Source organism: Nannobrachium achirus, assembly GCF_963921795.1.
Source record: "Nannobrachium achirus genome assembly, chromosome: 20".
Classification (NCBI taxonomy): Eukaryota; Metazoa; Chordata; class Actinopteri; order Myctophiformes; family Myctophidae; genus Nannobrachium; species Nannobrachium achirus.
In genome coordinates, this window is record NC_137827.1 from 47,717,987 (window position 1) to 47,735,370 (window position 17,384).

The following is a 17,384-nucleotide window of genomic DNA, read 5'->3' on the forward strand; positions in this document are numbered from 1 at the left end:
AAGAAAACCCCCAAGAAAAATAATCTATGTGAAAGACTTTCCTCAGATGAACTCTGGGAGAGTGTTGTGCAAGAATGGAGATGGATGCGTGTCCACATAGAGCACAATGGTTCATGAAGCTTGGCTATTTGTTTCAATGTCACATATTTTTTAGGATTTCAAAGTATTATAAAAAAGGTTAACTTTGCTACCGTCCGATAAAACCCCAAATGTCCGTTAGAAGCACACACTTTTATCAAATCATGTCACGATAAGGTCTTTTTTACTGTATAATGTTGCTAGTGCTTTTAAGTTCTAGATGCTAAGATTATCCATTTCCAAAATGCTTATGTATCCATTTTTTGGTGGAATAATTACGACTTGGGTGTATCATTTACATTTCTCGAACATACTGATTGTCAGATACTCGAAGATGTCAGGTTGTACAAGTGTTGACGCTGTCAAAGAAGGACCTACAGTACATCTTTTTCTTTCAAACGTTGAGACATGTTCGTGCTATCAATCATCTGACAATTTTCTTTTTCAGTGGATACTCCCGTTTTGGAACGCATCTTAATGCATTAGCTTTAGGTCGAATGAAACCGACGGCAAAGGATATTATGGAGTGGGTGGAAATGCGGAACACTATGTCCGCCAGTGACATGATGACAAGGGAAGAAGATGTATACAGTATATATTTTTATGTAATGTGGTCTTCGCCACAAAGGAAGAAAAAAGAATTATATATCTATTCAGAAGTTTGTGACCACCACACACATGTTTTTCCATCACAGGGAGAACGGACTGAAAACGGATTGGAGTGGATATTGACACATTATGAAATGATGGACCCATCTTTAAAGAGACTATAGGCCAGTTTGCCTGCTACTGTAGGAAACCTTATGGCTTCAACGTGGGTGGAAGGAGTACTTTGTTTTTTCTTTTCATGTAAAAGCACAACACTACTTTGTGAGGCAGCCGTACCGTACGTATCTGTTTGATTGTTTTGAGCTGGAGACGCGAGTGAACCAGAAGTTGTAGCCGGATTTATACTCGGTTGTGTGTGTTCGCCGGTGTCTCCTGGCAAAAATGGCCGATCCGCAAGCTCGCAAGCAGTGGTGGAAAAAGTTCTCAAATGTTTTACTTGAGTAAAAGTACCAATATAGAAATAGAGTAACACATTTTCAGAAATACAGTTTCGAACTAAAAGTCAAACATTCTAAATGTACTTGAGTAAAAGTATGAAAGTGTTGGCATCGAAATGTACTTAAAAGTACCAAAAGTAAAAGTACAAAATGTTTGAAAATAGCAGATCTACAAGCTCACGACACGTTTTGAGCAAGTAGATCGGCTATTTTCAAATAGCCCAAGTGGTTAATGTATGTTTTATATTATTATATTTTATATGTGCAAAGTAGTACACAGTGTACTAAAGTGTTCAAATAAATGTAGTGGAGTAAAAGTACAATATTTGGATCCGAGATGTAGTGGGGTAGAAGTAAAAGTATTGGAAATCGGAAAGACTCTTTTACATTACAGTACTTAAAGGAGTAATACAGACCAAAATAGGACCCCCCCTGAATGAGAATGTTTCCACAGACGTTCTTACCTGGTTCGGTTGATATGGCTCATTTCTGCCCCTGTTCTGAGATCTGTAGATTAATCCCCACTGCTAAAACGGGCGTATCGTCTCTATCCAAAAGCGCCCATTTCTTTTTTATGAATCATCCAGACATGCTTCCTAGACATACCAGACAAGCTGTTGTAGCCTGTGAAGGGTTAATAGCCTGTTTACCAGGGCTAAGGAAAGCAATGCTGCCTCGAGCTCTCGCGAGATTCTCGCGAGACTTCCACTCTAGCTCTTGGAGCCAGGCTAGGAGCAAGAGGAGAAGTCACCCACGTCACCCAGTGACGTGTTGGTGTCCACGCCTATCCGCCAAGACACTTTGGGTGGCGGAACTAGCACCGGAAGTTCGGTGAATAACATTGGCGTCTATTTGCGCCGGCTGGGACAGCTCAGGAACAAAAAATAATTCTGAACGATAGAGACCATGTTGTATAATCGCTCCAGGAATATAAAAGAAGACATATCACAGGTATTTTTACAATCACTTGCTTTTCGATGTGCACAGTACATAATGTTATTGAGGCAGCTAAACAGCAGCGTCGGCTGTTTCTGTCTCGGAGATATCGCGAGATTTGGATTCCAGACAGGGAATGGTGGAGAATCTCGCGATACTAGCTAGTTCAGAAACGTAAATTGTGCTCTTTAGATGCCTCTATAATGTTATACAGTGTACTCACCGAAAAGCAACACAGCAGAAAACAATGTGTGACATGTCTTCTTTTATATTCCTGAGCCTAGTATTTTATAAAGGTATTGTTATTCACCGAACTTCCGGTGGTAGTTTTGCCACCGAGAGTGTCATGGCGGATAGCCATGGAGCCAAAACACGCCCCCATGTCTTTACCTTCTTTAGAGCTACCTTTGGGCCAGGCAGGAAGTGGCCATGCTCATTGCTTTGTTTACATCAATGCACAGAGCGTCTCGCTAAAACACTGTGTGTGGTGTCTGTAGAAGCATGTCTGGACGATTCATAAAATATATATTTTTTGGAAGCGGCCGAAATGTGCGCTTTTGGATAGAGACGATACGCCCGTTTTAGCAGTGGGGACTAATCTACAGATCTCAGAACAGGGGCAGAAATGAGGCATATCAACCTAACCAGGTAAGAAGGTCTGTGGAAACATTCTCATTCAGGGGGGGGTCCTATTTTGGTCTGTATTACTCCTTTAAGTAAATCTACTTAGTTACTTTACACCACTGTGTATACTGTAGATCGGCTATTTTCATTGCTTGCATGGCAGCATCACACGACAGAGTATAAATTAAGCATGAGGCTGGTTCGCTCACGTTTGAACCCCAGTCTTGATTTTGACGTTTATCCTTTGGGAAGTGAAAAAAAATGTACATTGTGGTTTTGTTATTCATGGCACTTCCCGAACTTTGGCTAATTGTTTATGAACTTGTGAAAGAAATTGTTCCATACAGAGGCGTCAATTGGGTATGGCAAGGTATAGCCCCTGCCATACCTTGGCTACAGGGGAAAAGATTTAATGTACTTCTTAAAATAAATTCATCATGCCGGTTGTTAAGGTATGGCAACCATGACTTGCACATGCGCCTTTACACGCATGCAAGACACCAGTCATGTTGCCATACCTTAACTTAAAAAAAATGATGCAAATGTGTTTTGTCCCAAATTACACACTCTGAACTTTTGAAATTGACATTGTTTTTCAGAACGTTAAAATGGACCTAAGCCACTGTACCACACAATGGGCAATTTATAAGCTCATGAGCCCAACAGCTGCTGGATATTTTTTTTTCTTATACATTCTTCACGAAGCGAAGCACAGTCATGACTGCTGTCCAACAAACAAAACAAATAACATCTGCAATAAGACCATGTTTAGGAAAACATTTTCAGGAAAAATAATGCAAAATTTCCTCGCTGGCACCCATGTACTTTCAAAAGGTACGCTTCAACAATTTTCAAGGGCTACCAAGCTAGTCATTCACCGTGATTTGATCCAAGTAAGGAAAGCCACTACAAATTGCAGCGATGTGGCAGTGTTGATTTTACTGACTAAAACTATGACAAAAAATGTTCGTCGACTAACTTTTTTCCAAACGAAATAAAAATAAAAACAAAGCTATTATGATTAAAACTAAGACTAAATATGTTGACAATTCCGTCAACAAAGAAAAACTAGACCCCTAGTTCCAGTAGAATTTGGGTGTCGCGCTCTAAAAATACCAGATCTACAAACTCACAACGCCTCGCGCTGAGACACGTTGAGCTTGTAGATTGGCTATTTTCAACATGCGACCAAGTGTAAAAAATCAGTCACTATAGTCAAATACAAATATAGTCAAAATACATTTTAGTCGACAGAATCAAATGTAGATTTAGTCGACTAGGATCTTATATTTAGTCGACTAAAACTAGACTAAAACAAAAACATTTCAGATGACTAAAATATGACTAAAACTAAATGGAAAATTTGCTGTCAAAATCAACACTGAGCCACTACAACTTGGCGGCGGCGTGGTTCCTCCACTACTAACAGCAGTGATAAGTGGTCGGTCAAAGATACATATTTTTTTCGGGAGAGTGTTTTCTGCTGGTGATTCAGTCAGAGTGTATCAAAGGGTGCGTTCGTAAATGCGCCCCGTTTGTGGTTAGGGTTAGGGGTTATGGTTAGGTTTAGGCATAGTTTTACTGAGGTTAAGGTTAGGGTTGGGGTTAGGGTTAGGCATAGTTTCACTGAGGTTAAGGTTAGGGTTGGGGTTAGGGTTAGGCATAGTTTTACTGAGGTTAGGGTTAGGATTAGGGTTGGGTTTAGGCACTCTACACTACACTAAGCACACACCCGGTGCGCATTTCCGAACGCACCCTTTGATACACTCGGACTGAAACACCAGAGGAAAACACCATCCCATTTTTTTCCTCCCCCTTTTTCTTCTCACGGGGCCGCTGTCTCTTATCACTCTGTGACACCAGCCCCAGCTCCCATTGCCCCGTCTTCATTCCATGTGTGATTTATCTGTCGGTCAGGGGGACGCCGCGTCCTCTGGCAGGTGTGAGCCGACTGACCAACCAGTCGGCGGCTTCTTGTTTCCTCTGAGCTGACTGACCAATCAGTATGCTTCTTCTTGTTTCCTCTCTGCTGCCACAAGGCAGAGTTTGACATGACGTGTGTCCACTTTTTTCGTCCGAAATAAAGACAACACTGTAAATGGAAAAAGATTCTTTGGTGTTCTGACCCCGTTTTGTTTTGGTTTTATTGGCTGGTTGCGTTTGTTGTTCGTTTGTACGGAGGCCTTTGGGAGTTTTCAGAAACGTTATAGCTTAAAGATGAAAATAAGAATCTGGTTTAAGAAAAAAACAATACATGTGTGTGTTGTCCTGAAAGCATAATGATGGTGGTAACTTTCATGTGGGTTTTGCTCCAAGCATTCAGTATCTGTGTAAAGACGTTTTAATGAGGTTCTTGATGCTTTTAAAAGCAACCAAGCCAAGTTCCTGCAGTACCGCACGCACTGCGGAAATTGGAAATACTCAAGTAAAATACAAATACATTACTTAAGTTCTTAGATAGTTATTCTACTTAGATACTTTACACCAGTGGTTCTCAACCTTTTCAGGCTGCGACCCCCAAAATAATCATGGTTGAGCTGGGGACCCTTCCCCACTCTACGAGCACTAAGACTTGAGGCAATGTAATGCCTTATCTAACACGGTTCTATTGTGAAAATAGCTGATCTACATGCTCTCAACGCCTCGCAACGGCTATTTTCACAAGTATTAAAAAGTCCTTAGATTGTCACTTTAGAAATGTGCAGATACCCTATGCACTTAAACTGTGTTTGTTTGTTTGTTTGTTTACTGTCAAGTGAGAGAACAATGTTGCATAAGGTAATCATGTGGGGACCCCTCAAAGTAATTTTCCCAACTCACAGGTTGAGAATCACAGCAGGTCCCATTTGTTGGCTTACACTCTGAAAGGGTCCCTTTGAACCAAGCGTGCGTCTGTCACCGTATGTCAACATACAGTATCAGAACCTCAAATGCTTTATCTTACTGTTCTCATCACTTTATTATCTGTGGTGAACATGTGTCTCTGACACAATGCCAGAGCCGGGACTTGATCCTGCTACCTTCCGCTGACGAGCCATCCACTCTATCCATTGAGCTATGACTGCCCCTTCAAAATTCATAGTGATCCTCAAAGATGTTCATGTCAAGGACCCACAACTGATACCCCTTTTGTATGCAGACCCCATCTGACAAGATGTAGTGCCAGGGTGCCATAAGATTTAATAATTAAAAATATCATAATTAATAAAAAAAAAGGTGTTGAGGACACCTAGGAAATGCTTAGAACCTGTGGCCTTCTGCTAACATGGCAGGTCAAGGACCCACAAATTGACGTATCTGGCCCCAGACCCCCATGTAAAAAGATGTAGTGCCAGCCCCCCCAAGAAAGATTTATATTTAAAACTTAAAAAGTATCAGAGGACATTTTGACAAGGCCCGGGATTGAACCTGCAACCTTCTGTTTTGCAGGCAGGCTCTTAGTCCAGTAAGCCACTGTGCTTTACTATTTATGTAGATAATGACACAAAACCCAAAAGATAGTTTCAATTGTGGTCATTTTCTTTTTTTTCCTTTTGTATCATTGTTTCTTGTTCCTCTAATAGGAAGGAAGACTGTGCTATAGAAGTTGAAAGATAGCTCACTCGGTTAAAACGCTGAGTAGATGCACCAGATGATATGGGTTCAAACCCCACTCAACTCTTTACTTTGAAAACTGATTTCCAGTTCTTCTAATAGGAAGGAAGAGTGCACCCAAAAAAGCTGACAGATAGCTCACTCAGTTAGGACACTGGGTAGATTGTCTAGAGGTTATGGGTTCAAACCCCTTAACTCTTTACTTTGAAAACTGATTTCCAGTTCCTCTAATAAGAAAGAGGACTGTTCTCAAGAAGCTAACAGGTAGCTCACTCAGTTAGGACACTGAGTAGATGATCCAGAGGTTATGGGTTCAAACCCCATTCAAATCTTTACTTTGAAAGCTGATTTCCAGAACTTCAAAAGCAGCACAGAAAGCAGTGTGAATTGGCCGGCACCAGTGGCGCAGCGGACTAGTCTCAGGGACTAGTGTTGCAGGATACCTTGACGTGTGTTGCAATAGGCATCACTGCTTGGTTCAAATCCCACGTCGGGTGCTGAAAATTACCCATCAATGCGTGAGCAGTGGGCGCGTGGGGGGCCGTGTCCTCCACGTGGTTTCCAGACAACAGAGGGCAGCGGTTATAGCAAAAAAATACAAAACCGGCTGGAATCTTAAGAGAGGCAGAGAGGAATGGGCGGAGTCAGAGAGAGGAAGGGGCGGAGTCAGGGAGGAATGGACGGGGCTAGGGAAAGGAAGGGGTGGAGTCGGAGAGAGGAAGGGGCGGAGTCGGAGAGAGGAAGGGGCGGGGCTAGGGAAAGGAAGGGGTGGAGTCGGAGAGAGGAAGGGGCGGGGCTAGGGAAAGGAAGGGGTGGAGTCGGAGAGAGGAAGGGGCGGGGCTAGGGAAAGGAAGGGGTGGAGTCGGAGAGAGGAAGGGGCGGTACTAGGGAAAGGAAGGGGTGGAGTCGGAGAGAGGAAGGGGCGGGGCTAGGGAAAGGAAAGGGTGGGGTCGGAGAGAGGAAGGGGCGGGGCTAGGGAAAAGAAGGGGTGGAGTCGGAGAGAGGAAGGGGCGGGGCTAGGGAAAGGAAGGGGTGGAGTCGGAGAGAGGAAGGGGCGGGGCTAGGGAAAGGAAGGGGTGGAGTCGGAGAGAGGAAGGGGCGGGGCTAGGGAAAATAAGGGGTGGAGTCTGAGAGAGGAAGGGGCAGGAAGGGGTGTAGTCGGAGAGAGGAAGTAGCGGGGCTAGAAAAAGGAAGGGGAGATTTGCAATAGAAAAGTAGTTAGCAATAGATGATATGACAGTAGTTAGTTAGCATGATATGCTATAATAGATGATTTAGTAGTTAGCATGATATTCTATTGATGATTCGAAAGAAAGGACACCGCAGGGAATTGAACCCCATCCCAGTAAACCAGGAGTTCCATACCAGTGTCTTTTTCAGGTTGTCTCATCGTTGTTTGTGTGTTCTCTTTCTATTAATGACAGGATATGTGTCAAAGGGATATTTCACTTTCAAAAAAACTTTTTGTCATTTAATCGTCTAATCTGGCTTTTGGGAACACCCAGTACAGTTTTTGAATTTCTTCATTCAGTATTAGATATTTGATATTAATTTTGCCCCCTTCCAGGACCTTCCTATACAAACCCATTATAACTTCAAACTCCATTTTAACCATGATAGATTCAATGAAAACAACTGTCCTTTTTTTCTGTTGACTCCTAACACCCTCCGAATACGTGAGCAGGCCGTGTTTCTTCGATAACATTTTTCATTTATTTTTTATAATCTTTTATTGTATTTGATAATTTCCATTTCCTCAAAACATTAATAGAAATCAATTACATTTTTTATCGAAAAAACACGGCATGCTCACGTATTCGGAGGGTGTCAGGAGTCACCAGAAAAAAGGACAGGTATTTTAATTGAATCTATCATGGTTAAAATGGAGTTTTAAGTTATAATGGGTTTGTATAGGAAGGTCCTGGAAGGGGGCAAAATGAGGGAAATGAATATAAAATATCTAAATACTGAATGAAGAAATTCAAAAACTGTCCTGGGTGTTCCCAAAAGCCTGATTAGACGATAAAATGAAAAAAAGTTTTTTTGAAAGTGACATATCCCTTTAAATACAGTAGCTCTATATTGTGATAGTAACCATTGCTATGGCGTGTTTGTTCAACAGGTGTCCTTGTTACTATCAGAATGTATTTTACAAAATAATAACTCAGTTGGATCCATTGGAACAATCTAAGCTAAAAAAAGGGCCTGACCTAAAATAAATTGCAATAGTAATGGTTCAAGGTTTAAAATGATCCTTAGAGTCATCCAAAAAACATGTTAAAAGTTTCCCCTTATATTCTTAGTGGATCAAGGTGAATTCAGGGGGCTCAAGTCTGGGTCCCATCACTTACAATACAGGAAAAAAGACATTTCTCTGGCCCCCAAAACTATGGTTTAGTGATAAGTCAGCTCAGTTGCAATGGATTCAGGATCATGAAAAAACCATAGTTAGACCCCTCACATGCTACTTAACCGATTTAGTGCCATTCCCGAGAATACTCGTGAAAAGTACTCGAGTACCCAGAGTGCCGATCCCGAGTATACTCGCGAAAAGTACTCTATTACTGTAACGGCGGTAATCCTACCCTGTTGGTGCCCGGAACGTCCTGAGTCGATCGCCGGAGCCGATACATCATCATCACGGATCCACGAGCACAAAATAGTAATCCCATAACATTGAGGCAGACGGGGAATCTCATCTTTAATGTCCATTATCTCCAAACAACACTTTCAAAGCGAAGGATGGCAATAGATGCTCGCTTATAAAACACATGTTGAAAAGCTCCGATCGGCCATTACATAACACCACGTTGACATGACCGCTTCCTGTGAATGACGCGATGACGTCAGACCGGAAGTGTTAACGCTATGGACTTCTGGCCTTCAAAATAAGAGACTGGCCGTTTATGGAGCCAGCGAGAGGCACTCTGGACATTTTAATCCGTTAATTTCTGGGGCACAAAATGGGTTTTAAAGACAATTTTTGGGGGGGGTCTTTTTTCCTGTACAGTAAGTGATGGGACCCAAACTTGAACCCCCTGAATTCACCTTGATCCACTAAGAATATCATGGGAAACGTTTAACTTGTTTTTTGGATGACTAAGGATCATAAAAAAAACCTTGAACCATTACTATTGCAATTTATTTTGGGTCAAACCTCAGATTGACTAGCCTACATCGTGTATGTTTGATGAGGGACTTACATTGGTGACACACGTCCATGTTGTTCAGGAAGGCAGTCAGGACAGCAGGGGGCAGCAGAGTCAGTCACACTGTACAGCAGCGAAAGAGAAAAGTCGTTCAGTATAATTCATCATTATTATTATTATTAACACAACGATGGCCACGTATTAACTCTTTTACTGCTTTGGACGTTCCCGTTCGCCCCAATTTTGACCCAAGCGCGCTGCCAATACAGCTCGTTCTTTTTACCTTGTTTGATGACTGTAAGCTGATAACTGGTCGCGCCGCCGTGTACAGTAAAAACATCTCCCTTAACGCTGCTCTAAAAAAAATGGAAATAATTAATAGATCATTTTCTATAACATCGCAAAGGTAAGCTGCTTTTTGCTGGCACCAGCCTCAATAAATAAATAATAAATCTGGCAGTAGAACTGTTAACAAACAGGGTGCCTATGCCTATCTCGACTGAGGTCGGGATTTCAAATCTGACTGTCGAGTCGGGATATTATGTTTGCCAGACCCAGGGGGTCGGCCTACATAAGGCTTTGTCGGTCTGTCGGTCTGTCTGTCGGTCGGTCCCTCTTTTCCTCAGTGTGCCTGTGTTTGCCTCTGACTGCTCATCTGCCCCTCCCTTCCCTTGCTCGGCTGATTGCCTTGAGTGCCGTCACCTGTACGGGACCAGCTGAGTTGAGTTGGCTGACGAGCTGCTGAGACTATAAATTCCTGTGTGTTCATGTGTTAGTTCAGTGCTGCAAAACATTTGCCCCACAGCCATACTAGTGAAAACAGCCCATCTACAAGCTCACAAACATTTCCAGCTGCTCAGCCTATAAAATCCTGTGTGTTCATGTGTTAGTTCAGTGCCATACTAGTCAAAACAGCCGATCTACAAGCTCACTACGCTTTGTTGCTGAGACTATAAAATCCTGTGTGTTCATGTGTTAGTTCAGTGCCATACTAGTGAAAACAGCCGATCTACAAGCTCACTACGCTTTGTTGCTGAGACTATAAAATCCTGTGTGTTCATGTGTTAGTTCAGTGCCATACTAGTTTTCATTGCGGGTCTGGCACAACCAGGTGACCTGGTCTAGTTTCTATTGTAAAGCGTAGCATGTGGTCTGTGTGGTACCCGGCACTGATGTGGAAACTCAAATTCCCATAATCCTTTGGGAGATGTAATCATCCGGAAACGAAAACCTCAGTTTACTGCAATCAATGGATTGCTGTGAAGGAAAATGGATTTTTATCTCGTAATCTATCTCCAGATCGGTCTCTATGGACCATAACAAAAGCACGGATGGCTGCGGTTGTAGGGTGCAAGAAAATACGAGTGTATCACCAGACCGGAAGTGATAAGATTACATTTGGACCGGTGGTGCGTACAAGTAGCCTCGGAAATAAGGTAAAACGCTGAAAAACCCTGGCACTGGATGAGGAATTAATTCATTATATACCTGGTGTGTATACAGATGTGTGCATTCATTCAGTGATTCGCTTCTGCCAGGGCTTTCCATTGATTTGACCTTATTTTGAAGACCCCTCTCTACTATCAGCCTGAACGGACATCCGGATATGCGGATGACACATGAGTCCCCTGCAGCGCAATAGACTAGTTTGCAAATCCCGCCCCATTCTGCCCTGTTACTATGATGGGACATTTTCCCTGGGCAGATTGTTTTTATAGTGGCAGTGAATGGGATTTTTTAATGTTTTCATAGCCTCATTACAGCTATATAAAGTACCAAAGGAAAAACATCTAGGTGATATTAATAAAAAGGGAAGACAAAGGTACAGTAGTTACATTGCAAAACAGGGGGTTTCCCCGAAAATATATGTTTTAATTTGTTTAATCCCAGTGGGACAGAATCACTATTGCAGATTCTTTTATAGTGGAAGTGGATGGGATTTTTTTTGTTGTTCATAGCCTCATTACAGCTATATAAAGTACCAAAAAAAACACATCTACGTGATATTAATAAAAAGGGAAGAAAAGGGTACAGTAATTACATAGCAAAACAGTAGTTTCCCCCCGAAAATATATGTTTTAATTAGTTTAATCCTCTGGATCAGAGAGAGAATAGTTCTTAGAAATAGAAAGCGCATTGCATGTTGGGTAGGAAGAGGAGAACTATAATCTGTTCAGGCTGGCTTTTCTTAATTCTGCCCATTTAAAATATATGTACCCAATCGTAACTAGTTAGACCATTGATAAGGTCCATGTGAACTAGTTTGTTGAAGCTTATTCATTATGATGAGCGTGATCGCTATCACCTACCGCGGCCGTACCGGGCGATTGCCGTGTCGCGCAGTGCGGACAGTTTTTGAAAGGCTGAAGCAACATTCTCCACTGCACAAACTCCACCCCCGATAGCAAAAAGTGAATGTTTTTTCTGGTTGGCCAGTCAGGGAGTCTCAGGGACCAATCAGAAGGCTGACAAATGGTCTATTGGAAATTACACCTCAGCTCCAGGCGGAGCCGCTCGTTTCGTTTCACCAGCGTCGACAGATAGGGTTAGGTTTAGGCATAGTTTTACTGAGGTTAGGTTTAGGGTTAGGGTTAGAGTTAGGCATAGTTTTACTGAGGTTAGGTTTAGGGTTAGGGTTAGAGTTAGGCATAGTTTTACTGAGTTTAGGGTTAGGGTTAAGGTAAAACAATGAAAAGACTAATTGACGGACATACTCTGTCTTCAATGGTGGCAATTAACACTTTAGTAGTTCAGTGGTCCAACAAGAGACGTCCGGGTGACAATTATAACCTGTAGATGTGAAGAATGGACTAAGTTAGCTACTAGATCACACTGCAGTGCTGTTATTAAGTAGGACTCTTTGGTCTGGCCTCTGCAATCCTCTGGTGAGCCCAAAGGATCACAGAGGCACACAAGCCTCCACGCCACGACAAGGCAGAGTCCATGTGGAGGATATTTTTTTATTCTATTGTTTTAATTAACACAACAAAAGTTTTTTTTTTTTTTTTTTTTACTTCTATGTTTGCCAGACCCATGAAATGGGTAGGCCTACATAAGCAAATGTCGGTCTGTCCCTTTTCTATATAAAGGGTATATATGATGATGACATGATGATGACATGCCTACAAAAGGCATGATGTCATAAATGATGATGACAGACAGGGGGTCTGGCACAACCAGGTTGACCTGGTCTAGTTTTTACTAACATTGGGTAAAAATCACCCAAACACCCAAACTCCAGGGATGGGGGGCAGGGAAACAAGCCTACCTTCGATGACGTCACTGCATGAGCAGCCTGAAGGTACTCAAGGTACTATTTCTACATTTATTTGTATTCCTTTATTTATTTATATTTGAATTTTGAATAACCACATTGGTCGACGTGGTGTGACCTTGTAGAGGTATTTGAACTACGGTATATATATATATAAGAAGTTTAGGGACAAGGGGTAAGGCATGGATGAAAATAGGGCCCATGGTGTCAAAATGAGAAAGGGTGGCCAGACGCAGGAAAGGGCAGCGAAATCGGGGCACTGACCTTGACATGAAACCGTTTGAGAACCACTGTTCTAGATATATGTCTGCTTCCAGACATTTTGTTTGTGGCAACAGTTTGCAGAATAGCCGGGGAGCCACAGGCCCAAAAGCTCAGAGAATAGGGTTTTACCTGTGACGTCATGTTTTTTCTATTCATTAATTTTGGTCATTAAGGTACACAGAATGAGAGGCCTGCTCTGTCGGAAACATTGCGAAAAAAAGTGTCCCATCGACTTCACTATACAAACACACCAAAATAAATATGCTTTAAGTAGTATGTGAGGGGTCAAACTAGGGGTTCTTGATGATTCTGAGTCCATTGCAAGCATTTGTTTTGCATGAAAAACATTCCTTGGGCTAGAAAACAGACCAAAATAACGGTGAAAAGTGATGACTCATCACTTTTCACAGGTTTGAGAGGCTGAAATCTAGCCCAAGGAATGTTTTTCATGCAAAACAAATGCTTGCAATGGATTCAGAATCATGATGAACCCCTAGTTTGACCCCTCACATGCTACTTAAAGCATTTTCTTTGTGTGTGTGTGTGTGTGTGTGTGTGTGTGTGTGTGTGTGTGTGTGTGTGTGTGTGTGTGTGTGTGTGTGTGTGTGTGTGTGTGTGTGTGTGTGTTTTTTTTCCAGTATAGTGAAGTCAATGGGAAACTTTTTTTTCGCAATGTTTCCGGCAGAGCAGGCCTCTCATTCTGTGTACCTTATTGACCAAATTAATAGGAAAAACAAACATTTGGAGTATGTCATGACATCACTGGTCTTCTCTCATTTTGGCACAGTGGCTCCCCGGCTAGAAGGCCATAGTTTCAGAACGACACCCCCCCACCGTGTCCCTGTACGTCCCCCACAGGCCCACACGCAGAAATGGTTTGCTGAAATGACCGAGTTAGAACCTGATTGGCCTGCACAGAGCCCTGACCTTAAACCAATCAGGAATGAATTTGAAACACCAAATGCCAGCCAGGCCTAATCGCCCAGCATCAGTGTCTGACCTCATTGGCATTTATATGGACTCCCCCCCCCCCCCCCCCCCCCCACCCCCCACCTTCCTACTAAAACCATCTCCATTATTCTGGGTTGGCTTTTCACAAGTTGGAACATTGCTGCTGCAATTTGCTTCCATTCTGCCACGAGAGCATTAAATGAGGTCGGACACTTCATGTTGGGCGATTTATTAGACCTGGCTCCAATTCATTCCAAAGGTTTTTGATAGGGTCAAGGAAGGTCAAGGCTCTGGGAGGAAAGAGTCTCCCACAAACCGTTGCCACAAAACCGGAAGCGTACATTATTGTCAAAGGAGCTGCATGGGGGAAGAGATAATGTTCTCTGTCTGTGAGGATAACAACACAACAATTTACTACACCGATCAGCGATACATTGCTTGTGCATGTTGTCAGTGGGGAACATTATTTCCACGTAAAGTACTTAGTTTTTCTGCAATTTTGACATTCACAAAAAAAAGCTACACGTGATCTCTGGAGTCATGTGATGAAAATGTACCATACAGATATAGGCCTACATATCATCACTGTCAGGCAGAAACCTCATATCTCCAAGTTTCAAATGTGCATGTTTTTTTTCGTAAAGTAAACCCTGCTTCACCATACATATGATAAACACAACATAACCTGTTTGGACATACAAGGTTTGCACCCGACAATGACGATAACATACATTAACACCTGCTTCCTGTACAGACTGTCTTCGGAGGCCGGCCTCTTCCAACTGGGACCTGAGACAAGGAGCTTGACTACGCGATACTGAGTTGGACATTTGAGGATGATACACGGAAGCAGAAGAAGATATATTTGATCTTCCATACAGAAAAATCCTAAAGGCATCACCAATCAACGCAAGACAGAATGTACCAGAACATACTGTAACTTAGCAGCAGATGGCAAGCACAATAAAATCACAGAGATCAAAATACCATTTGACCAAAGATCATCATGGTCAGACAATGTGATTATTAATCGCAAGTGGTCATAATATTAAGCAAACATAATCAGGATTATAATTGTAGCCATGATCGTGCAGCCCTAGAAAGAATACAATAGCACAAATACTTTGCTAAATCTTCAGATCCAGACTCAGATAGTAAGTTTAATTTCCTTCAATTCATTTCTAATATCTTGACATCCCACTGAGATCACATTAAGCAGTGTGTGACGTGTTTCCATAGCTAGAAAGGTAAATATAGAACACATTTAAATGTCAAGTCCAAAACATATGATGAGTAATGAGTAGGCTAATATATGATTCAAAATGTTGAATAACTCTCATATTCCCTTGAGGGGCAATAATGCAATGCAGCCACATCCAACTCGCATACAAATCTCCTTCGAAAGGTTTCCAGCTTCAGTAGTACATTTCTTAAATGATTCTGGCAACAAGTTGTCAATTTTGTCCATACTGGTATAAAAGAAATACAATAATAACTGTGGTCATAAAAGACTACATCATTGCCTCAAGGAGCCTTTGCATTCTGATGTCAATAAGTGGGTTCACACGGCCTCATAACACTAGACCTTGCTCTAATGGATCCTTTATCTAATGACGAATACAGTTGAAGAGTTGTGGAGATTCTAGGGCCAATTCTAGGATTCGTCCGGGTAGTCGGTAGAGCTAAATGGTGCATTTATATAGCGCCTTCATCCAAGGCGCTTTACATAGATTGTGCATTACATTCCCCCATTCACACACCAATGGTGGAGGAAACCATGCAAGGCACCAACCTGCTTACCGGGAGCAACTAGGGCTTCAGAGACTTGCTCAAGGACTCTTTTACACTAACTCTGGGGGAGCCCGCGATCGAACTGGGAACCCTTCGGGAACCCTCTGTGTTCTAAGACGGAAACTCTACCCCTGAGCCACTGCTGTTCTCGCATTTGGACCACACGTCATGAGCTTGATCTACTGGACCTCTCCCTCCGCATGACTTGGTTTACATATGATCTGCTAAATGCCCAAGTTGCACATTCACATTTGTAAATTGTTGGTGGTCCATTCCATGGGGTGCTACTACAGTGGAGCGATAAAAAGGATGATGATCTCACCACCCAACAGCAAGCTATATTCTAAGTTCAACCAAATTAAACTGTGACCCCTTCTGCTGCTGACCTTTCAATGCACAGCTAATAGTGAGAGAGAGTGGGAAAGGTCCCACCCAAGGTCCAGAATTAATTGTGCCAGTCAAACACTCTACCATGATTTAAACAGGCACAAAAAAAACCTTACTGATATTGCTGGTTTGCTACATTAGGCAAGATGATATTCTATTTATTTTCCTGCCTGTATGCAGGGCCTGTAATGCTGTCAGAGTGAGGCAAAACCTATAGGCAATTATCATTGCTAACTAATGTTGCTGATGGCTTTACTGCATAAACCTTGTTCAGCGAATTTACAGTAGCCTATGACAGAGTAAACCTACAGACATTATAACAGCTTCCGACAAAACTAACAGATCAAAGCCTTGGTCTTTGTTCTAGACTGGTTGCTGTAAACAATAAAACAAAATAAGATGTGACAACAGGCATAATTATACATCTGAATTTTCTATACAAAAGTATGTTAAATTCTAATTTGATGCACCAGAAAGGGAGCAGAGGAAGGAGGTGTCAGATTGCCTGCCTTGCCATTCCGTAACGGGTGAAGGAAGCGAGAGAGGCTCATTATCACGCAACTGTTAGCAAGGAACGCTGCCTGCGCTGCCTGTCAGAGCGATCAGGAGGGATTTAGTCAGAGACTGAGATTCCAAAGGCCAACGCCTAATCATCTCTGAACCCTGTTTGAGAAGCTCCCGAGGCAGGAGTGGCACGTATAAGGGGGATAACAAGAGATGGAGAAAGGGAGCGGGGAGAGTGACGAAGAGAGCGGGGAGGAGCGACAACAGTACAGGTAGCTAGAGCAGGGGTTTTCAAAGTGGGTGACGGGGCACCCTGGGGTGCCGCGACGGCAGTCCAGGGGTGTCGCGAGATAATTTGATAATATTTGGAATTTATTTGGATACTAAATATTTAGTATAATTTTAAACTTGAAGTGCAAAGTTATTTTCAGTCAGTTCTAACCAAAATGGCTATTATCTCAACATTTTCCTCGCAACATAATCACTAAAATATCGTCACTGTCGGGCAGAAACCTTGCATCTCCAAGTTTCAAATGTGTACGTCTATTGCCCTGCTTCGTCTTACAAGACTGTTGCACAAAACTAGTGAAAACAGCCGATCTACAAGCACACAACGCCTCGCGATGCGAGGCGTTGTGTGCTTGTAGATCTGCTGTTTTCACTAGTTTAGTATATTTTATAGATGCTAATACAAAATGCTAAAGTATAAAATATTTAAGGCCCCTACACCTTGGGCCCTAGTAACTCAGTCCCACCCTTGTGACGCCCCTAAGTGACAGAGATTGG